The sequence below is a fragment of the Ictalurus furcatus genome, chromosome 4 (assembly GCF_023375685.1).
Source record: "Ictalurus furcatus strain D&B chromosome 4, Billie_1.0, whole genome shotgun sequence".
Taxonomy (NCBI): domain Eukaryota; kingdom Metazoa; phylum Chordata; class Actinopteri; order Siluriformes; family Ictaluridae; genus Ictalurus; species Ictalurus furcatus.
The window spans coordinates 19,329,510-19,353,803 of record NC_071258.1 but is presented as its reverse complement, the minus strand read 5'-3'; the positions used below and the strand labels follow the sequence as shown (position 1 = coordinate 19,353,803).

The following is a 24,294-nucleotide window of genomic DNA, read 5'->3' as shown; positions in this document are numbered from 1 at the left end:
ATACTCTGAGCAACAACAAAAGCAAAGTGACCATACAGATCAGGAGAGAGCTCTTACAGGAACATGGGCTTCTGTCAAAATTGTGAAAGTTGTCAAAAAAGGTTATAAAATTCTAAAAGTGTTTGAAGTGTGGTACTTTCCTAATTGGTCTGATAAGCTTTTTACCAAATATATTAAAATGTTTCTAAGGACCAAACAGGAAAGTTCAGGATATCCATCCTGGGTCATTGATGAAGCCTCTATGCATGAGTACATTTGCAAATATAAGGAGAATGAAGGAATTTAGTTGTATTAAACAATATTGCCCTTAATCCTGCCGAAAGATCTAAACTTGCACTAAATTCGACCAGACAGATCAAACATGAGCTTAATCCGCAATCCTTCTGCATTATTACATTTCATGTTCTCTCATATTTATAATGTTAACCAGTTCTCTTTTTTTCAGTGATAAGGTTGCATTGGTGCAGTGGTGGCACGCAGACAAGAGACTGATTAAACTGCTGAATGCTAATGTATTCATAGGCATTTTCACTACAGCAAATTTTACAATTTGAAGGATCGACTGCAACAGTGTTGTTTGTACATGGACAGCGACAGTGTCATTTGTAAAAGTAAGGAAGGTGATTGGATGCCACCCTTAAGCAATTACTTGGGTGGTCTTACCAGTGAACTAGATGATGGCGATCAAATCATAGAATTCGTAAGTGCAGGCCCTAAAACCTACAGTTACAAAACTGTAAAAGGAAAAATAACTATGAAAGCTAAAGGCATTACTTTAAATTATACCAATTATGAAGTTGTCAATTTGAAATCACTGACAGAGCTGGTGGACAGGCAAGTGAAAAATCTGGATCAACCAGTCAACTTTTCACCTCACCAAATTGTGCGAGATAAAAAGGAATTCCATTTGAGAAACAAATCACAGTTAAAAAGATTCAGGGTTGTGTATGATAAGCGTGTTTTGTTATATGATTTCACAATTCTCCCTTACTGTTGTTAAGACCTTTTATGTATATATGTACATCTGTATATATGTAATTCTGTTGATGTGCTTTGAACATATGAATGTGCCTGCTTTTGATGCCAGGATGCAATTGCCTTTTTTCTGTATGGTGTGTGGATTAATAGCAGTAAATAATATTTTAATGTTGTTGGATAACTGTAAAAAGACAATGTCAGTAGTTCCCGAAAGATTTGTCTGGTGTTATATGTGTTGGCAACCTCTATATGATGAAATGATGACCAGAATAAATATAAATTTTCTTCAAGGAATCCCTGATTCTTTGTGTGATGACAAACTATTTCCCCCCAGCGAAAAAAAACTTATTGGTAATCAATGACTTGAATATGCCATGATGAATGGAATCTGCCAGTAAAAACAATGTAGTAAAGACTTTTATAAAAAGACTTTTTACACCCACCACAGAAATCTGAACATCATCTGTCTTGTTCAAAACTTGTTAGAGTAGTAGAACAATCAACCTGAACATCTAGGTTACGCATGTAACCCTGTACCCTGAGAAGGGAACTCCACGTTGCATTAGCTGAACACTGTGGGAAGTGCCCTTGCGTGTGACCAGTATCTGAAACTTGTGTAACATCATGCCTATTTATAGGCCTGCCTTGATCAAGTGACGTGGCAATTAAGGGCATCGCGTGATATATAAACGACATGTGTGAACTGCGCTATCAGACTCTATTATCTAAAGCAAAGACGGAATTCACAGGCATGCCCCAGTATGACAAAGCTACACAAGGTCTCGTTCCCTTCTCAGGGAACAGGGTTACATGCGTAACCCAGATGTTCCCTTTAAAATGGAATGCCACTTTGCGTTAGCTGAATGTTGTGGGAGCGAGAATACCCACTCCATCATACTGAGAGCACGAACCTGAGGATCACTGCAAGGCACTTGTGCCCGGGCCAGAATGTATATCCAGGCTGTAAAATCGAATGAATGTGTGCGGCGTAGATCACCCCACCACAGCACACACATCCTGTAAGGATACCCCTTTGGACAAAGCCTTCGAGGAGGCGACCCCCCTAGTAGAATGAGCCCTTATGCCCAGCGGTGGACGTAAGTACAGAGAAGCCTTACTGGACACAGTCAGTGCAATTAATCTTTTTCCAGTGTGAGGAACAGAGGAGGGCAGAAAGCCTGCAACACTACTGGCTGGGCAGCAGATGTAGGCACTTTAGGAATATCATCCGGCCTAGGATACAGGAAGCCCTTGGCTAATCTAGGGGTAAAGTCAAGACAGGAAGGGGCAACAGAGAGCTTGTAGCTCTCCTTCTCGCTTGAGAGATGTCAGGGCCAGCAGAAGAGCTACCTTTAGGGTCAGAAGTCTCTCAGAGGCTGACTGTAAGGGCTCAAATGTTGCACTTGACAGACCTTCCAGGACCACAGAAAGGTCCCAGGAAGGTATGCATGGTCTGCAGATGTGCCTCAGCCGACTGACACCATGCGTAACCCTCGAAGTTAGAGGATGTTGCCCCACAGAGGCTCCATCAATAGGGGTGTAGCTGGCCAAAATGGCAGCCACATAGATCCTGATTGTAGAAGGAGCCAACCCCGCTGAGAAATGTCCTTGTAAGAACTCCAAGACTGTAACTATTGCACAGTTTTCTGGGTCTAGCTGATGTTCCTCACACCACAAGACAAAAAAGTGCCACTTGAGCGCGTACAATTTCGTCAGGGATGGCATTCTAGATGGCGGATGGATGAAGAACCATATTCAAGCTGGCCAAAAAGGTGCTACTAGCAGCAGACCTAGACAGTCTTGGTGAACTCTCGCTAAAACTTGTGGGAGCATAGCGATCAGGGGGAAAAGCATATAGATGTGACCTCAGCCACATGTGCACCATGGCGTCCAGCCCTAATGGTGCGGGAGGAGTGAGGGTGAACCACAGAGTGCAGTGTATTGTCGCATCGGAGGTGAACACATCCACTTCTGCTTGGCCGAATGTCTGCCATATGGACTCCACCACTTGTAGATGGAGCCACCAATCCCTAGGCCTCAGCCCCTGCCTCAACAGGATGTCTGCCCCCACATCCCAGTTGCCCAGACTGTACATTGTACTCACTGACAAAAACTTTCCCTCTGCCCAGAGAAGAATTAGTTGCACCTGCCTGACCAGGGGGCGTGGACATAATCCTCCCTGGTGGTCGATATATGACCACCGCTGTGTTGTCTGTCAACACATGATGACCTCTCAATTGAAGAAGAAAGAATTTCAGTACTCGAAATATGGCCCGCATTTCTAGGCAATTTATATGCCACTCCCGATGAGGGCCACTCCATAGACCGTGAGCTGGACAGCCATCTAAGACCGCACCCCAGCCCGTGAGGGAGGTGTCTGTCATTACCGTCTTGCGATAAGGAGACACCCCTAGAGTATGAGCCAGGGCTAGAAACCGAGGACACTTCCAAATTATCAGAGCATATAGGCATCGCCACGTGACACTGATTACTCTCAGAGGTATTATAAATATAGCTTATGCAAGGTTTTCCCCCAGAAGCGTGATATTTTTTCATGCACTTCTGGAAAAAAGGGGAGCTTTCTGCAGTGTGAGGGATTTATTTTCACTGGGGAGAACACTAGTATTAGTAATCACTACAAGCAGCTCTTTATATACTGCTCTCAGTTTTTAGCACACCCTTCTGGCTCCTCGGAGTCAGAGAGGAATTATTATTTTTCATTTTTGTATGTGTATGTGCATTTTTTTTTTGGCTTTCCATAGTGGAAGGAGGAGTCGCAACGCAAGCTCCAAAATCCAGTGGAGAGCCATATGAGATACCCTGGACCTGAGACAGCTAGCTGCCTCGGCAGCGGCCTGCCCAGATCCGGGAGGCTCTGAAACCCAACTCGCTTCATCTTCCGAGAAGAGAGCGAGTCGCGAGCGGAGTTACCTAATTGTAAGCCATTCACAGTGCACACAGTCAGACCTCTCGCAGGCTGCCATGGCATGCTCCAACCCTAGACACTCCACACAGAAAGTCCTCCCTGTGTAAAGGCTGTTTTTGCAGATATAAAGTATTCTGTGGTCAAGCAGTCTCATTTAGGATGAAATGAGAGTCGTCATGGTCAAATGAATATTTACAATAGGTGTGAAATGGATGTCAATGAGTTGTCATCGTCAGTGTCACTGGGAGGATCTGATACCCAGTTAGGTTTAGGATACAAGTCAGGTTGGTCATCATAGAGATCGTAATAAGCCTTTGTCAACATCAGCATTTGGTCATTAGTGATTGCAACATGCGTGAGAGACTGCTCCGAATGAGATAAACAATACAAGGCAAAATGAGCAAGACAAGAAGAATTATTGCATCTATAGGTAGACAGACTGTTAATATCCACGAGCCCCATCCCCCGAGTACTGAGTTCAGCCAATCAAAACCCCGTCTCACTAGTCTGCGGAGGGTTGTGTATGGCAGACCACATGTGTTCAATGATAGAATAACCATTATGTGTCTGCATGATGAGGGGACGTGTTACATTGTGTGGGTTGCACTGTTGTCAATGATTCTTATGACCAAAGGTGATATAGAACGGTTTACAGAGGCGGCCAATATCTTGGCATATGGGCTTTTAACTACTACTACTGTCGTCCAATCTGCAGCAATAGTCTACTAAAGAACTTTGCGGGCTTATGTGGGACCTATAGAAATCACGTCGTCTTAGGCACTTAGTTCCGTCACCACAATCAGCTAAATACCAAATTTGGGTAAAAGTGTGTGCTTCATGCACTCTTTCTGCCACAACAATGTGATTAACGTGATTGATCAATAAGTCTTCCACCCAATAAACTTCAATATCGCGCTTTGGTTTACCTTTCCAGCTTAAGGGTCTACCCCCCGGACACCCAGTGTTGTCGGGAACGGTCCCAGTGATTTGTGAGTTTATTTCTGTGACAGGGCTTACTAACAGATACCACCTACACCAGGAGAAGGGTGCACAATTAGGAATAGGTTTGTATGTGTGAGTGGATGTGCAGGTCGACATCTAATGATTTGTGTCTAGTCTGCAACTAAGTAGTCTGTGGTCAGGAAGCTTTGGGGCATAAGAGGTGATGTAGCAAAGTCACATCAGCTAACCTCTGTCCTGGTCACATGGCTATATAGTACGCACTAATGAAGTTCAGTCCTCCTAAGCATACAGTTTCCGTGTTGTCAACATTTTCTCCAAAAACTATGTGTCCGTGATTTCACAGGCTACTAGATACCACTTGGTGTCTTGTGTTGTGTAACCACAAGGAACTGGTGTGAGAAGGTGTGTTTGAGTGCAGTGTGTCATGTGTGTGGGTGTGTATTTGCAGGTCGTTGCTAGTGGGCATCGGTCCTCCTAGAGGCCTCTTGTTAGAGAATCACTTTCTAGTCCTCCTGTCGAAGTCCCGTCATCATCACATGTTGCTGCATCGTGAAGAGGAGCTGTCACAGGTCCAACTCCTGTGTGTGGAGGTCTCCCAAACAGTATCCCAAAGGTGCTAAACCCATCCTAAGCCTGTTTAAGAACAGCATTTGCTCAGTCTGTTTTTTAGTGTTCCATTTTCTCTCTCTACTGCCCCAACACTATCTGGATGATATGCACAGTGCTGCTTTAAGTCAATACCCAAATATTCACCCACCTGCTTAAGGGCATGGCTCACAAAAGGTGTGCCATTATCACTGGAGATTTTTGTGGGAGTTCCCCATCTAGGAATTACTTCTCTAAGCACCACATCTGAGTCCTGTTTGGACGTAGGAACATGGCCTTCTCCACATTCAAACCTCAACCCATGTTATGAGTTGTGCAAACAGCGTAAACAACATTTTTTTAAAGTAATTAGAGAAATCAATGCTTTATCACAGCTACGATTCCCCCTTTTGAAGCATGGTCCCTGCCATGCATCAACTTTGAAAATAAGGCCAGCCCAGGGGGCACCACCAAACTCCGTCAACAACCATGCAGCCTGCTTTGTGCCACACAGCCTTTTCCTCCACTGTAGCTCATGCTTGGAGGTTTGGAAGCTGTGAAGAAGGAGTGATTAATTTGTCAGAGGATAGTGCACTAAGTTTGGGTGTTAGGGGCGTCGTTGTCGCTGCTTGCTTTTGTATCACTGCATGGTACGCTCGGGTATTACCTAGGAAGACAGGATCTGATTTGTTAGTGTGTGCATCACATTTGCGTACTGCAGTAGTTCTGGGGAGCAGGACTGCATCCAGCAGCTCAGAGACAAGTTTTTGGTGGGCTGTGTGTGTTCCTGAATTCATCAGGAAGTTCCTTGTTTCCAAATTGTCCACAAAACATGCACTACCCCAAAGGCATATCTACTGTCTGTGTAGATAGTTACTGACTGTCCCTCAGCATGTCTTCATGCCTCTATGAGGGCATACATTTCAGCTGCTTGTGCTGACAGGTTTGAGGGGAGACTTCCTGACACAACCGTCTTGTGTGTGGTTACTACTGCATAGCTAACTCGATTTTTATCTGTCTCTGGCTCACGTGACGCTGATCCGTACACAAAGAGAATCAGATCTGGGTTTTGCAGTGGAACATCCTACAGGTCGACTTTAGGGGAGCAGAGTTCGTTATTAGTGCAACACAGTCATGTGCTTCCCCGTCTCCCTCTGTTGGAAGAAGAGTAGCAGGGTTAAGGAGCAGTACATCGTTTTATAGTGACATTTGGCATATCTAGTAGTATAGTGTTATAGCGCAGCCACTGTTGGGTGGATAGGTGGGAAGTCTTTTTTTCAAGTGGGAGTAACAACACCTCATGTGGAGCCAAGAGGTTCAATTCTGAGTAACCTACAAGGTCTCTGGATGCCACCACAAATTTCTCAGCTGCTGCTACTGCACATACACATGGGGGAAATTCTGCAGTGACTGGATCCAACTTAGCTGAGAACGAGCTGTCCAACCTGTCACATATGCCATCTCTCTGAGCGGTGCTTCTAGAATGGAATAGATTAGAATGAAAGTTCTGCGATATGAACACATACCTAGGATAGAGAGAACTTATTTCTTCGTCAGAGGCATGGGAATCTTCTGGATTGCAGATACTCTTTCAGCGGAGAGTTTCTTTCCCTTTGCAGAAATGTCATGACCCAAGAACTTCACTTCTTGCTACACAAACTATAATTTTGAGAGACTGGCTTTGTGTCCCTCCTTAGCGAGATGTTGCAACAATTTAATGGTGTCAATTTCACACTGTGCACTGGATAAAGTGTTAGAGGTGCTAAGCTGTCCTTTAGCATTTGGTTGTATATCATTGATGACTCACAATACCCTTAACACAAGTGAGTGAGAGTGTAAGGACGTACGTACGTTTTGCAAACCAAAACTCACCGTCTTTATCAAAAGGTATACTGAAAAATGCATTAGGTCAATTTACAACTGAAAAACATTTCGTAATTGCTGGAACCTGGCTTAATATACTGTAAGAATTTGGCACATCTGGAGCTCTCAGTTTTACCGCTGCATTGACCGCTTGCAAATCTTGTACAAATGTCCATTCATCAGGTTGTCGGAGTTTTCTTGCTTTCTTTACCGGAAATATTGGGGTGCGCACCGGGGTAGGGGACAATGACCCCGGCCTTCAATAATGAATTGAAAACTGGTCTAATGCCCTCAGTGGCTTCAGATTCAATAGGGTATTGAGATTGTCTGGGCCTAAAGTCAGATTTGGGCATGATCACGACTGGTGGTGCACTTTTAATCAGACCTATGTCATGTTTCCCTTGGGCCCACAGCCCGAGAAGCACTTTCTTCAATTGTGGGTGTATCTCTAGGGGTGTGGGGATTGTCCCATGGTTAAGAAACATTCCCTTGTCATGACATATTACATCCCGGTTAACCTTGTACATTTCCTGAAAAAAAGTTTATAAACTCCCAGCGTCTGGCTGTACCATATGTTGGAGGTGGGTTTCTGTTCCCAATTTGTAATTTTCCCACTCTCACATAATCTGACCCCCGGTCCAACATCTTTTCACTGTTTGTTCTTTATTTTGGCTAATGAGACATGAGGTGCTGATTCTAGGACCAAAAATACACACAACTGCGTGTCACTTAATTTGACTGAACATGCACAAAATTTGTTACACCAATCTAGTGCCTTTAGGTAAAACTCTTTGCTTTCTGGGATATCCATAAACCATTCTTTCTCAAAATTAAAGTCTCTTCCTTCATGCACTTGCGCTGTGCAATGGAGGGTAGAGGGCGGCATAAAATCAACATAGCTGTCCTTCATCTTATCATGTGCCAACGTCAACAAACGAGCACAGGCTCTAGGCTTGTTATGCATGGAGCATTGATAAACACAGAGCTCTGTTTCTTTAACAAACAGAGTTCCCAAAGATGAGTAATCAGTTATTGTTACTCCCTGAGGTGAGGAGATCAAATTTAAGTGTAAAACACACATTAAGTCCCTGCCCAGTAGATTGACTGGACATGAAGACGAAATTAGGAATTGGTGGGTTACTCTTTTCCCATTTTCACATTCACAAACTAACGGTTCAGAGAAACGTTCTAATACTGAATGTCACCCCCATGGAGTGCAGTGACTGTGAACTCATTTTTAGGGATTCTCTTAGTTCACCGTGCTTTATTACTGACTATGTTCTCCCGGAATCTACCAAAAATGTGAGAGTTTGTCCATTAACTACAAGAGGTATGCATGGTACCGGTGTGAAAGGTGTTATATTTGAAAAGATAGAGGGCAATGACTGGTTCAGACATTTGTGAATTGTCAGTCTGACTAATGTTGGATGCGGGTGTGTGCATATATTGCTGTTCTTTGTGAGCTAACTGATAGTTTGGGTGTCTGATGTCACCTCTTCTGTCCCCAGGTGCCTCACCCTTCCTTTCCTCCTCCCCTCAGTTGGCCTCCTCTTGGTTCTGCTCTGGACAGTCTCTTGCAAAATGTCCAAATTTTCCGCAGATAAAACATGTGAAGTTGTATCTATGGGGGTTGCCACCTGGCCTTCCTTGTCCACATCCTTTTGGTTTTCCTCTCCACCCTGGGCCTCTTCCTCTGTCTTCCTCTGCCTTCCATTTGCTGTGGTTGTGTACCGATGGCTTGCATCATGGTGAGAGAGGCTGTGTCTCTTCCTGTCTTCTCCATCTTTCTTTCCTTTGCCTCTCGTAGGAACTTCTCCGTGTGGATTGCATATCGTTCTACCTGAGTCAGATTTCCAGTGTCCCAGGTAATGCGTTGATGTTTTACGAGAGCAGCAATCTCTGTTTTCATACCATTCATGAAGCTGTTTCTGAGATGTGCTTCCCATACCATGACTTCGGCTGCTTTTCCATCTGCCAGTGCTACTGGCCTTTGGATGAGCATTTCCCCATAAGGCCCTGCCACCTCCATCGTAGGGGCTGTTATTAACTCATGTACAGATCCCTGTGCATTTGGGGAGGTCTGGGCATTTGCTTCAGACAGTTGTTTTGTCCCCCTGAACTTGAGTCCTGATCTTGTGCCCAGTGGTGAGAAGTCCTGCGTTGCATTTTCTGAGTAATCAGGTGGAGTGCAGTGAGGTCTGGATAGAAATGTGGATCTGATGATGGTGCTGAGGGACCCACTTCTGCTGCTGATTGTGTTTGCCATGGTGGGGCGGAGTCCAGGTCAGAATCGGCTTTCTGTAACTTAGCACACTGAGAAACAAATGAGGGCCATGCCTGATATTTTTTCTTTCTTTTATCTGCCTCGCTCTGCCATTCAGCAAATGCCTTCCAGTCTGCTAAAAACTGTGCTCTCTCTTTGTTTTAAGGGTCTCTCTCTCTCCTTTGTCTCCAAATTAAGTTTCAGTTGTTCTAACTGTCTGAGACTAAAACTACCTTTTTCTGGGAAAGCACATTCTTTAAACCGTACATCATATTGGTTCAAATATCCTTCCCCATAGTTCACTCACATAAACGTAATATTTGGACCCACGTATGAGCACCCTGTAAAGACCATAGCATGTGTCACAGGATGTGCTTTGCTACATGTTTTTCCCATATTTTTTTTCTTTTTCAGCTTTCTTTTATAACTTTCAAAGTTTTAATCAATTTAACGTGCCATGAAAATCAAGTGAATATGCATTCTCGTGCACAGACAAAAGGTTCAAAATGTGTGCCAAATGTCTAGACATTCAATTAATCATATAACCTACAGGTTCAATAGAGCAAACTTTAAGAATGTAAAAGAGTTTACCTGTGAGGGCAAGTCCACATACAACAATTTGGTAGGACTTACAGTTTTCTCTTCCCCTCTTTTTTTTTTTTTTTATCTCAGCAAAATTTACTTGTGCATTAAATTTGCCAAATGTGTCATGTACTGCTGATATGATGGAATGAGTCAGTGGGGCATGCCACTTGATAATAACCCATAGCAAAAATACTGCGCCTTTTGCGCTTCTAATAAGTACTCTCTTTACTTATTGATTGCTCGAAAGGGACTGTCCATTAGCAAATATTTTTATCATTATTATCTCTCTCTATATATATACCCGTTGGTATATATCTTAGTTTTGAAGCTGTGATCTAAGAAACACCAATATCTCTGCCGTTGCAGAGGCGAAGTTCCTGGAACTAATTATAAGAAATCGCTCCATGTTATATTTCTCTCATTGTAATACACGCATTTCTTATTTCATTGACTCCCTTCCACACAGACAGAAATACACAATGACTTTATAAAATTCTAATTTACCTTAACGCTGGTTCTTGATGATTCCTACCAGTCAGTGGTAAGACTGAAGTGGTCTTTCGCTCTGCACAAAACCGCCTGTGTCAACACAGACTTCAGGGTGAAACTTTTTCACAAGCGTCCTCCGGTTTGCCTGTTGTCCAAAAAAGCTGAAAGACTCACGCAGCCCAGCCAGAAGACGTCAAATGTTGTGGAAATTAGACAACACTCGCAGACTCGTTCTCTGAGGTGAAAAAGGTTTATTACAGAAAGATGGTTAATACAGGATAGAAGAAAGCAGGATAGAATAATGAGAGTGCTCTGAGCTGCTTGTGCTGAACAACTACTATATATATGAAATGCAGAGCATGATACACTTCTGTGTACCAATAAGAAGCAGTTTGAGGCAGTTCAAACAGGCTTTGTTTCAGGGTCTTAGAAGATGTGCAGACAAACCTTGAACAGAAAAACATGTTTGTGTCTCTGCATGCAGAAAAACATTCTGTACTAATCTAAGTGGCATGACATGGCCTTCTTAGGCATTACCCTCTGATGAGAATGAACAGAGCAAGAACAAAACTATTACAAAGTAAAAATTAATAATTTCCCTCACAAGTGTCAAAACAAGAAGGATTAAACGCATTTTATCTTGTAACTCATATGATGTGAGCACGGTTTACATTTTTATGCATTAAATTTTCAAACAGGCAATCAAACATTTTAGTGACATCAACATTTTCCGTTCTAAGTGATTTTAGAACACACATAGGCCTATCATTTACATAGGTTAAGATGCATAATACACGACTATTTTTGCATTCAAAGGGTTCAGAAAACATAGATAAAACTTGTTGCACATAAGTGTACAAAGGATACAAGGTATTTAAATGAAATATTATTTGCAATTGCAGTTGCAATTGCAAATGCAATTTTAGTAAAATTTCACGTTGTTCATGAACATTTCTAGTCGATAAACAACTTCTATATCAACAGGAAGATGATTAGTAAAAATTCTTTGATCATTGACTCTCAGTTCAGCAATTTTTTGAAGAGCAGAGTTTAACTCGGCCTTCAGGCTTTTCTTGCAGTCAGAATAGATGCAGTCATGCGGTCGTGGCAGTTGTCGTTCAGATATTTATCAATAATTCTGTGTTACAGTTTTCCTGTCACTGCACGGATGATGGCTAGCACAGTGTTGGTTATGCATCCATCAGCTTCATCATTCATTGACAGATAGGTCAGATTTTTTTTTCCTAGGGTTTTACCGATGTTCCCAAACTGGACACACCAGCATCATCCAAGGTAGCAACAAAGTTGTAAAAAACGAGTCTGAATTCATGAGCCATACTGCTTGCTGATGCTCATAAGGCTTTTAACTCAACATGTAGTCAGACTCATATGGGAGGAGTCTTGGAAGAAGGTGGGGTTTCTGCAAAGCCTTGAAAGAGTAGTAAAATGATGACCTCAGAAGAGATCATCTACTCTTACTTTTATTTCTGCTATTTCTTTGTTTCTTCCCATTTTTTAAAAATAATTCATCGATATGTTTAAAGTAGCATTGTACATAATGCCAGATGATTCGTTCATACCTCACTTCACAGTTCTCTTTGTTATCAGATGTGCATTCACCGGTAATAACAGCAACACAGTGGAGTGAAACCTGGTTCCATTTACGTCACACTCATCAAAAGTTATGGTCACAGTAGCATTACTCCAATGGATGTGACCTGGTACAAAGAACTTAAAAAGCATAATGGCTCCTTTTTCTACAAAGCCCTTGTTAGAAAACAATCTATTTATACTGTGGCGTGAGGGTGTGAAATTGGATGCAGGTGTGCGTGATAAGAATGAATGAGTTTTCTGGGAATTGCAGTCCATGGCGGCCATGTTTGTAGGCTGCAGTGCAGGATGGGAACTGTAGTCACTGGTTTGCTGTGATATGACAGAACCCCCCCCAGGGCACTTCTCCTGAAGCACCAAAATACACTCCCTCCCCGGCGGTCCTGGCCCCCTGGGCAAAATGTCTTCACATGAATTGGTATCCTCAGCAGAGCAGGAAAGCGGAGCGTTGTCCTTCTTCGACTCTGTAGGCTGAACTTGGTTGGCTGTGTCAGAAGACTCGGGCATGAGCATAACTTGGTTGTCCGTGTTAGCAGACTTGGCCTTGATCAGAACTTGGTTGTCCGTGTCAGCAGACTCGGGCGTGAGCAGAATCTGGTTGTCTGTGTCAGCAGACTCAGGCGAGATCAGAACTTGGTCCTGGTTGGTCCTGACGTCGGCTTCAGGCGTGCGCAGAACCTGGTTGGTCGTGACGTCGGTTTCAGGCATGAGGAGATCTTGGTTGGTCATGACGTCAGTGTCGACCTGGGACAGGAACTTGGTGTGAGCAGAGCTTGGTGTTGGCCGTCTCTTCGACCTGGGACAGGAACTTGGTGTGAGCAGAGCTTGGGTTGGCCGTCTCTTCTACCTGGGACAGGAATTCTGAGACAGGAACTTGGTGTGAGCAGAGCTTAGGTTGGCGGTCTCTTCAACTGTGACAGGAACTTGGCTTGAGAGGTCGTCTCTTTGACCTCGGACAGGAGCTTGAATTGAGAGGTCGTCTCCTTGAACTCGGAACGGAACTTGGCTTGAGAGGTCATCTCTTCGACCTCGAACAGGAACATGGCATGGGAGGTCACCTCGCTGACCTCGTACGGGAACATGGCTTGGGAGGTCGCATTGTCCACCTCAGATGTGAATATGGCGTGGGAGGTCATCTCTTCGATCTCAGACAGGAACTTGGCTTGAGAGATCATCTCTTCGACCTCAGACTAGAACTTGGCTTGAGATGTTGATTCTTCGACCTTAGACAGGAACTTGCCTTGGAAGCTGTTTCTTTGACCTCGGACAGGAACTTGGCTTGAAAGGTCGCCTCTTCGACCTCGGACAGGAACTTGCCTTGAGAGGTCGCCTCTTCGACCTCAGATATGAACTTGGCTTGGGAGGCCGTCTCTTCGACCTCAGACAGGAACTTGGATTGAGCGGTCATCCCTTTGACCTTGGACAGGAACTTGGATTGAGAGGTCGTCTCCTCGAACTCAGAACGGAACTTGGCTTGAGAGGTCGTGTCTTCGACCTCGGACAGGAACATGGCATGGGAGGTAACCTCATTGACCTTGTACAAGAATGTGTCTTGGGAGGTTGCACTGTCCACCTCAGACGTGAATAGGGCATGGGAGGTCGCCTCTTCGACCTCGGACAGAAACTTGGCTTGAGAGATCGTCTCTTCGACCTCGGACAGGAACATGGCATGAGAGGTCACCTCATTGACCTCATACAAGAATGTGTCTTGGGAGGTCGCATTGTCCACCTCAGACGTGAATATGGCATGGGAGGTCGCCTCTTCGACCTGGGACAGGAACTTGGCTTGAGATGTCGCCTCTTCGATCTCGGATGTGAACATGTCTTGGGAGGTAATCTCGTTGACCTCTAGCAGGAACTTGACTTTATGCTGGAGCTCTGGAGTTGAGGGAACCTCGTGGGTCTCAGGTTGAAACTCTGGGGACGAGACCGCCACATTGACTTCAGGCTGGAGCTCGGTAGGTGAGACCTCCTTGTGAGTCTCAGGTTGGAGTCCTTGAGATGAGGTCACCTTGTTGACCTCCTTCTGGAGCCCGGCAGGTGAGACCACCTCGTAGGTCTCGAGCTGGAGCTCTGGAACCGAGGTCACCACATTGACCTCCGGCTGGAGCTCTGCAGGTGAGACCACCTCGTAGGTCTCAGGTTCGTGCTCTGGAGATGAGGTCACCACGTTGACCTCCTGCTGGAGCTCGGCAGGTGAGACCACTTTGTGGGTATCAGGTTGGAGCTCTGTGGAGGAGGTCACCACATTGACCTTCGGCTGGAGCTCTGCAGGTGAGACCACCTCATGGGTCTCAGGTTGGAACTCTGGGAATGAGGTCGCCATGTTGACCTCTGGCTGGAGCTCGGCAGGTGAGACCACTTCATGAGTCTCAGGTTGGAGCTCTGCTCTGCTTTCTTGCTGAGCTAGTGGCGGGCAAGCCATCTGCCCTTTAAACATTCCTGAGAGCAGTAAAATGTTCCGGATCGCCCCAGCTTATCACAGTTTAGACATTGTAGCTGCATCGGGTAGTCACACATTCCATGTACTCTGGCATGACACTTTCCTTGGTCTCCTGCTGCTTCCATTGTTGGCGAAGTATTCTGTCATGATGTTTACATAATGGAGGTGAGGACGGATGCAAGTGCAGATAAGAGCTTTTAATAAAGAGATGCAGGCAGACAAATCCAAATCCCGGGAGAATAGAGTAATGAAGAAACAGGCAATAGGTCATGTGATCTGTAAATAGACATGAACTAGGCAAGGCAAGAATCATCAACGAGGAACAAGAAGCAAGATTAAGCTCTCTGGCAGAAGCAGTCAGGTTTTCATTTAATAGCTGTTGATATTTGATAGAGTCCATGATGCCATGTATCCTAACAAAATGTCCAGGTCCTCTGGCAGAAAAGCAGACCCAAAACATTAAAGAGCCACCACCATATTTAACTGTGGGCATGAGGTACTTTTCTATATGGCTATCTCTCTGTGTACGCCAAAACCACCTCTGGTGTTTATTGCCAAAAAGCTCTATTTTGGTTTCATCTGACCATAGAACCCAATCCCATTTGACATTCCAGTAGTGTCTGGCAAACTGAAGATGCTTGAGTTTGTTTTGGGATGAGAGTAGAGGGTTTTTTTTTTAGACCCTTCCAAACAACTTGGGGTGATGTAGCCACTTTAATTCTAAATAGTGATGAATGCTAAGTTACCTGTGGTCATTTCATTTCCTCACCTCAGGGCTCCACTGTCACAATCAAAAGGTCAAAGCAACTAACAATTTCTAAACTTCAAATTTAGATTTGAATGATGACATCGGCAGCACAGTTGGCAACGTAACTGGACAATAATTTAACATGTAGTGTTGGACGTCTTAACAGACACGATGGAGAAGTGAATATTCCTCTGCTTTCCCAGCTGAGGTCCTCCAGCCCATGACCGGGAAATCAATTGACATCAACCATCTTGAAGGATATATCAATTCTCTAATTGCACCACTAGGGGTCAAGGAACAAGGCTTCCAGAGGAGCTTGTAGCAAGGATACACAGGTGTATCCTATGCAGATTTGTTTCTTGTCAAAAAACCTGACGCACATATAAATTCCCCTCCTCCTTTAATTAAATTCAATTTTTTTTTGTATAGCGCTTTTTACAATAGACATTGTCCCAATAGAATTTATCCCAATTGAGCAAGCCGGTGGCGACGGTAGCAAGGAAAAACTCCCTAAAATGTTAAGAGGAAGAAACCTTGAGAGGAACCAGACTCAAAAGGGAATCCATCCTCATTTGGGTAACAACAGATAGTGTGAAAAAGTTCATTATGGTTTTATATGAAGTCTGTTTGACCTTAGAAGCAGCCATAGTCCCAGCAATCTGGAATTGGAGTAGACGAGAGCCCCATCCAGAGGGAGGGCATCCGAAACGGATCAGGCATGTCCGGAGAGCAGAAAGGATTAGGTCATAAAGATCATAAAATCGTGTGTGGCTCGACAGAAGGAGAGAGGGAGAGAAAAGATTGTTAGGACTGTGCTTAGCGTAACAGAAAGTCTAGTCATGGTAGGCTTGAGTACACAAATACGTTTTAAGCCTAGACATAAACACTGAGACTGTGTCTAAGTCCCGAACACTAATTGGAAGACTGTGTTCCATAACTGCGGGGCTCTATAAGTGAAAGCTCTTCCCCCTGATGTAGCCTTCGCTATTCGAGGTACCGTCAGATAGCCTGCATCTTTTGATCTAAGTAGGCATGGTGGATCATAGAAAAAAAAAAGGTCGCTTAGATACTGTGGCGCGAGACTGTTTAGTGCTTTATAAGTTAATAGTAGTATTTTATAATCAATGCGAGATTTCACTGGGAGCTAATGCAGTGTTGATAAGATCGGGGTGATGTGGTCATATCTTCTGTTTCTAGTTAGGACTCTAGCAGCTGCATTCTGGACTAACTGGAGTTTGTTTATGCACCTACTGGAACATCCAGACAGTAAGGCATTACAGTAATCTAGTCTAGAGTTGACGAAAGCATGAAGTAATATTTCTGCACCATGTAGTGACAATATATTTCTTATCTTAGAAATATTTCTGAGATGATAGAAAGCTATAATAGTAATTTTATCTACATGAGCATCAAATGATAGACTGGAGTCAATAATTACTCCAAGGTCTTTTACTGCTGCACATGATGAAACAGAAAGTACATCCAGAGTTACTATGAGATCAGAAAGCTTACTTCTAGCTACACGTGGTCCTAGTACAAGTACTTCTGTCTTATCTGAATTAAGTAACAGGAAGTTAGTTAGCATCCAACTTCTAATGTCCTTTATACATTCCTCAACTTTATTATGCTGCTGTCTGTCCTCTGGCTTTGCTGAAACATACAACTGTTTATCATCAGCATAACAGTGAAAGCTAATTCCATATTTACAAATAATTTGACCTAGAGGTAGCATATATAAAGTAAAAAGCAGTGGGCCTAAAACAGAACCTTGTGGAACACCAAATGTAACCTCGGTATGCGTGGAGAAGTCTCCATTTACATCTACGACTGATAACTATCGGTCAAATAAGACCTGACCCAGGAGAGGACCGTTCCCTTAACGCCAACAACATTTTCTAATCTATCAAGGAGAACAGTATGATCTATAGTATCAAAAGCTGCACTAAGGTCAAGTAACACAAGCAGCGAGACACAACCCTGATCAGAGGCCAGTAGTAGGTCATTTACTACTTTAACTAACGCTGTCTCTTTGCTATGATGAGGTCTAAATCCTGACTGTTACATTTTATGAATGTTATTCCTATGCAAGTATGAGCATAGCTGCTGTGCTACAACCTTTTCTAAGATCTTGGAGATGATGGGGAGATTTCATATAGGTCTATAGCTGGACATTTGAGAGGGGTCAAGGTCAGGTTTTTTAATCAGGTGTTTAATAACTGCTAATTTAAGTGATTTAGGTACATAGCCAGTGCTAAGGGAAGAATTGATTATATTTGTTCAAATCTGTTTAAAGAATGATGTAGGTACAGGATCTAGTATGCAAGTTGATGAATTCACTGAAGAGATTAATGTAGCTAGTTCAGTCTCTCTAAGGGGAGTAAAACATTCTAAACCTTGATCTGATATTGCTATATTATCATCTATAGGGTTAGTTATAATACTGTCTGGTTTTAATTTAATAGCCTGAATTTCACATCTAATATTTTCAATCTTACCAATGAAAAATTTCATGAAATCTTCGAGGCTATGTAATGATTGAGTGTTTCTTTCTGTAGTGCTTTTATTCCTAGTTAATTTTGCTACTGTGTTGAATAGAAATCTCGAATTGTTTTTGTTATCTCCTATTAAGGTGGAGAGATAGACTTTTCTAGCATCACTAAGAGATTTTGCCCCTGCGTGCAGCACGACCGCTCCAGTGCTCTCATCCTTCTTCAGGATCCCAGGTACCTGCATAGTGACATCAAGGACACGAGCACCAGAAAAACAATGTGTGTGCACCTTACCCTTTGTTGAAGCGACGCAGACGTTTCGCACAATGGAGTCCCCAATGATCACAGTGTTTGGTCTGGTCTGATGGAGAGGGGCGAAGTGGTTCCTGGTTGGGATCTCGAACATTGAAGGTAGAGAGGGCCTCGCCTGGGGTATGGCTCTCGCCTTTCACTGCTGGTGCACCCAAGGTCCATGGTGAGTCAGTGCCAGCGTGACAGAGACCTCGGCTGGAAAATCTTGGGTGCACGGTTCCTGCACAGAGAAACACACGGCATAGAGGGGCTGGGAGTGGTAATACCATGCTGCGTGCTTATGTTGGATGTGTAGGCGGAAGCAGAAGATGTTTCCAGTGCGTTTCTTCGATCCAGCAGCTGGGCCTGCTAGTCGAGTAGGCCGCGAATCTGTTTCTCCACATCCTCCAGTTCAGGCAGCACCATGCAGCTCGAGCGAGTCCTTATCTGCACTCAAAAGAGGAGAAACAACTGACATATTTGCTTTAAAAAAACAGCGGTAAATGAGATAAATGTGAAATGTAAACAAGGCTAGCGGTAAGGTGATGCTAGTGGGCTACAAGCTAGTCGCGGATGTTTCTAAGAACAATAAAACTTAGCGACAGCGCAACGTTACGATTGTTTTTTATCTAAAATAGTATCAGTGATATTTGTAGAACATTATAAAGGTAAAAAAAATAATGTAAGGTAAAAAAAGTATAATTTTAAAGTATAGAGATTAGAAGAAAATAGCGTCAGCTCGAGGGACACTGCTTCCTGCTTCTTTACATCTGCCACAATCTCAAACAAAAAGTCCTTTGATGGTACAATAATGTATTTATTGTTCATTAATTCATTGTTGAATAACCCAGACATCTCACATACTATCAGTGCATTTTGCTTTATTAAGAATGTTGTTATTAACCAAGCTCCAACAACATAATGGCACATTAAAAAAAGCATAACTGTAGATCCCTGAAGCACAGTGAGGTAATCCAGCTGAGCACAGTCATCATTAATTGATGTCACTTTGAAGTGACGCTTGAGAGAGCGAGGATATTCCATTTGACTTGCTTCGGTTCCTCTCTCCTCGCGTCTCATCCTTGCATCTTTCTCTCACATCCTAAGGGGGTGCAGCTAAGATGCAAGGAAAGGAAACAAGGAAAGGAAATGAGGATGCACAAATAAGAAATGAGAAGCACCCTCTGATTTCATAAATGCAACCAGGAACAGTGTGAGTCTGTCACTATGTTTGTTGCAGCATTATGCAAGTTAGCTGAACACTGAATTGAACACTTTGAAGTCTAAACAGATTTTTAATGTTTTATCAAATATTTTGAGTTGCTGTATTAACAATGAGAAACAAGAAATGCAAGGGAACTATTTACAAGTAAAACAGATCAATCACAGGCATTTTTTAAGTTTGTGCAGTCCTCCAATGTCAGTGTCCTTTTAGTTGTGCCATTTTTCAAAGCAGTTCATGTCCACAATGAGGCACAGTGCCACATCACAGGCCTTGCGGATCATAGCTGTATAGATATAATAATAGAAAGAAAGAAATAAACAAACAAATAAATACACATCAAGCACATGCACATGCTGGCTGTCAGTCGGTCTAAAATAGTGAATTGTTTGTGATTGTTCACACGTGCGCGCGCACACACACACACAGTCTGACAGCCAATACTCTTTTTCTGTCTCTTGCACTGTGGCAGTTTCTAGAAATGCTTAGAAATAAACTTTCCTTATAAAAGTGATGCACATAGAGACTCCCTCTCCAGGATGATTTTCCAAATCAATCCTCATCTTTAAAAAGTGCAGCTAAATCTTCCTGAATCACTAAAAACCTCTTACAGAAATCAACACTTTTTTTTGGCAAAAGTTTTTTTCTTTTTTTTTGCTTGTTTTTTTATGTCAAAATATGTTGAAGATATGCATATATGCATTGCTAAATTTATATAATCTCTGCTTACATACATTAACAAGGTATCATGAGAAAGCTTGCCCTCTGCTCTTTCATGCATTAGTCTGTTTGTTTCTATCTTTCTATCTTTCCGAGTTATTTTGAGGAAATGTCATGATGTCATGTGATTTGAACGTGGGAGGACGCAGAAGAAATTACTCACAAAGTGACTTGATGCTTAAAAAAAGCCATTAATATTGGTGTAACAATGGAAATGGCATCAAAAGAAGCCCCGCAGCTAAATGCAAAAGGGAGAGTGCACAAATTCAGCAGTGGTAAATCAAACGCACAAGGCCCATGTTTTCACTGTGGTAAATCTGGACACCTTGCATCTGCATGCTGGGGTAAAGATCTGTATGTGGAAAAAAGGCCATGTAGAACATGCATGCAGAAATTAAAAAAGCAAAGACAAAATCTCAAAGACTTAAACTAAAAGAGACACTGTAAAACACAAAAATAAAAGATTACACAGTTAACCATGGTTAAGAGAAAACCAGTGATGCTTCAGAGGAAGAATTGCCTGCTGCAGTAAATACTGTGTGGATAATGAGTGTAGATGAGAACTCAGAAGGCCAATGTTTGAGGGACATTCTGTGAAAATAAGGGTACAAAATTAGCACCTGCCACCAGCCAAATACAGGTGAATTGTCAGCAGTGGCATGTACAATTGTCTGGTCATCTGCCACTTTGGCGAGTACATTTCTCGCACAAGTAGGGCTTATAAAAATATATATAAAAATTAGTGTAATTTAGTTGTACCCATTCCTCCCTCAATGTTCGTGATTACCATTGGCTGTACAAACATTAAAAGTCACTTTAAAATTGGAAGCGAAAAAAATGCAAAAAACCCGGAAGTGTGAGAATTGTTTGTTGCATTCATAAAATAACTGTTTTCACAAGCCGTTAGAAGCGAGTTATTATATATTTGAGTGTTTTAAACTTAAATTTAATGAATGCATGTGTGCAGATGAGTGTAACACTTCCCAGGTTCGGGTAGGGAATGAGGACGCTGGAGGCAGGCTTGGAACAACTCAAAAGGCACTTTATTCTTTATCTTTTACTTTCACTTTCCAGCTGTTTTAATTTCTACACGGTAAGAAACTTATTGTGAAATTCACAGTAATTAACTGGCAGCAATTTACAAGTAATTCACAGTAAAAAAAAAATATCATTTTTTATAATTAATTGGTAACAACTCTCATGTAACTAACCCTGGAACAATTTATTTTTAAACAGTTTTACAGTGTTTTTATTTACAGTAGCAACCATGTAACTGTAAAATAAAACACTGTAATTTCCAAGTAGTATATTTTTGGTTACAGTGTTTTAACTTTAAAATGTAGTCATTTTTGACTGTTAAATAGAAACTTTAAAACTGTATTTTTAAGTTACAGTATCAGTAATGTAACTTAAATAAAATAATTTACAAATTTACAATTTTCAGTAATGTAACTTAAATAAAATAATTTACAAATTACAAATGTATTGTACTGTTAAAATAAAGTTTTACTGCATTTTAAAATTCTTTACACATTTAAGCTTCAACAATAACTGCAAAAAGACAGCAAACAATACATTTAACTATTTATTCTTAATTGTTGAACAGTAACAAGTATAAACATTTTTGTTGTGCTTAATGGTTGTGTATACCATGGCTACCACACACATACTCTATTTATAAGTTTGTCTTCCATAGCAATTATCTTCCATGTCTTTTAAACTGTGTATAAACATGAGGATTGCATATTTAAAACCAGTGGTGATAACAAATCAGCATAAAAAATATGAAGCCATTTCTTTTGCCAAGGCATTTTACAGATGTTCTGCAGTTGAAAAGGCACTGTTTGGCAAATACATTGTCTCTATTCTTACATAAAATACAATATTTAAAAACACTTTGAATACAAACAACCAAATGCAAAAATAGTGGCAAACAATTGAAACAAAGTCCACTCAAACACTGGGAATGTGGTGGAGTTGCCATAGTAAGAAGGTGCCGATAAAGTGCTGTGATAGAGTTGGCATGTACTCTATAGGAAATGAATACTTTATTTGTGGTAGACAGCTTAAAAAGTAAATCTAGCTGTGTCTCATCAAGTTTTCAGTCTTTTGTGTGTTTACACAGGAAAATGTCCAAATTAAATATCAGACAAAATTAAGTATTAGATCTTTAGAAAAACCTCAATGCTAACAGCAAACATGGTGTACTATAAAGATTAGTGCATATAGTCCATACTTAAAAGTTTACATGCAATTTGGACCAAGCATCTGCATCCTTAACAGTTCTATTTAAAACGTATTTAACCTATATAACTTATTTTAAAACTTCATTACATCAACATCTTCATAATAGTGTTTTCCCCTTACAGACAAATCCACATGCACAGAGAGCCCACCCTATTTTACAGTTAGCTGAAAAAGTGACTTAGCTAAACAAAATGGTCTATGGTTCCTTGCCACTTAGGTGCAAGTTCAAGTGGTTTTATTGTCAGGTTGTTGGCTCTGCACCAGCTCGTTAGCTGCTGCACCTGCTCTCTGTATGCTGACTCTTCGTTCTTGCTGATGAGGCCCACCACGTTCGTGTCATTGGTGAACTTGATGATGTGATTGGAGCCATGCATTGCTGCACAGTCGTGAGTCAGCAGAGTGAACAGCAGTGGACTGAGCACACAGCCCAGCTGGGCCCCCATGCTCAGTGTGGTGGTGCTGGAGATACTGTTCCCGATCCGGACTGACTGAGGTCTCCCAGTCAGGAAGTCCAGGATCCAGTTGCAGAGGGAGGTGTTCAGGCCTGGTAGGTTCAGCTTTACAATCAGGTGCTGAGGAATGATTGTTTTGAATGCTGAACTGAAGTCTATGAACAGCATTCGAACGTAGGTATCCTTCTTGTCCAGTTAGATGAGGGCCAGATGTAGGGTGGTGGCAATGGTATCATCTGTTGAGCAGATGGTGCAATATGTGAATTGCAGCGGGTCCAATGAGGTGGGCAACAGGGTCTTGATGTGCCTCATGACAAGCCTCTTGAAGCATTTCATGATGATGGATGTGAGTGCAACGGGACGGTAGTCATTGAGGCAGGACACTGAAGACTTCTTTGGCACGGGGACAATGGTGGTAACCTTGAAGCACGTTGGAACAATGGCGTTACTCAGGAAGATCATGAAGATGTCAGTGAAAACATCTGCTAGCTGATCTGCATATCCTCTGAGCACCCTGCCAGGAATGTTGTCTGGTCCAGCAGCCTTTCGTGGGTTGACTTTGTGTAGAGTTTTCTTCACATCAGCCGTGGTTAGACACAGCACCTGGTTGTTGGGAGGAGGGGTGGTTTTCCTCGCTGTCACGTCATTCTGCGCCTCAAACTGAGTGAAGTAGTTGTTCAGTGCATTTGGAAGGTAGGCATCACTGTCACAGGCGGGTGATGTTGTCCTGTAGTTGCTGATGGCCTGAGTGCAACATGTGCCACTATCCGTGAAGTGCACGCTTTACCTTTGGGCGTGTGCACGCTTTGCCTCTCTGATGGCCCAGGACAGTTTGGCCCTCGCTGTTCTTAGGGCCGCCTTGTCACCTGCCCTGAAGGCGGAGTCTCGGGTCCTCAGCAGTGCACACACCTCCGCAGTCATCCACAGCTTCTGGTTGGAGCGTGATGTGATGGTCTTGGAGATGGTGACGTCATCAATGCATTTGCTGATGTAGCTGGTCACTGATGCCTTGTATTCCTCCAAGTTGGTGGAGTTGCTGTCACTTACAGCTTCCCTGAACATGTCCCAGGCAGTGTGCTCAAAACAGTCCTGAAGAGCAGAGATGGCTCCTGCTGACCAGGTTTTCACCTGCTTCAAAACTGGTTTGGCTGTTGGTTCTGACGAGCATCTGTATGCTGGGAGTACCATAACAGAGATGTGTTCTGAGTAGCCGATGTGGGGGCGGGGCTCTGCCCTGTACGTGCCAGGGATGCTTGTGTAAACAAGATCCAGAGTGTTCGCCCTTCTCGTTCCAAAGTCCACTTGTTGATGAAATTTAGAGAGCACTGTTTTGAGATTTGCATAGTTGAAATCTCTGCCGATGATAAACAGTCCATTGGGGTGTGTGTTCTGCAGTTCGCTAATAGCCCCATAAAGTTC

General features: G+C 42.8%; 1 protein-coding gene across 3 annotated transcripts in view; it reads left to right on the top strand.

Moving 5' to 3' along the window:
- The window catches only part of rasgrf1 (Ras protein specific guanine nucleotide releasing factor 1), a 415,815-nt gene that overhangs the window by 174,248 nt on the left and 217,273 nt on the right, over window positions 1-24,294 (top strand). The window lies entirely within an intron of this gene.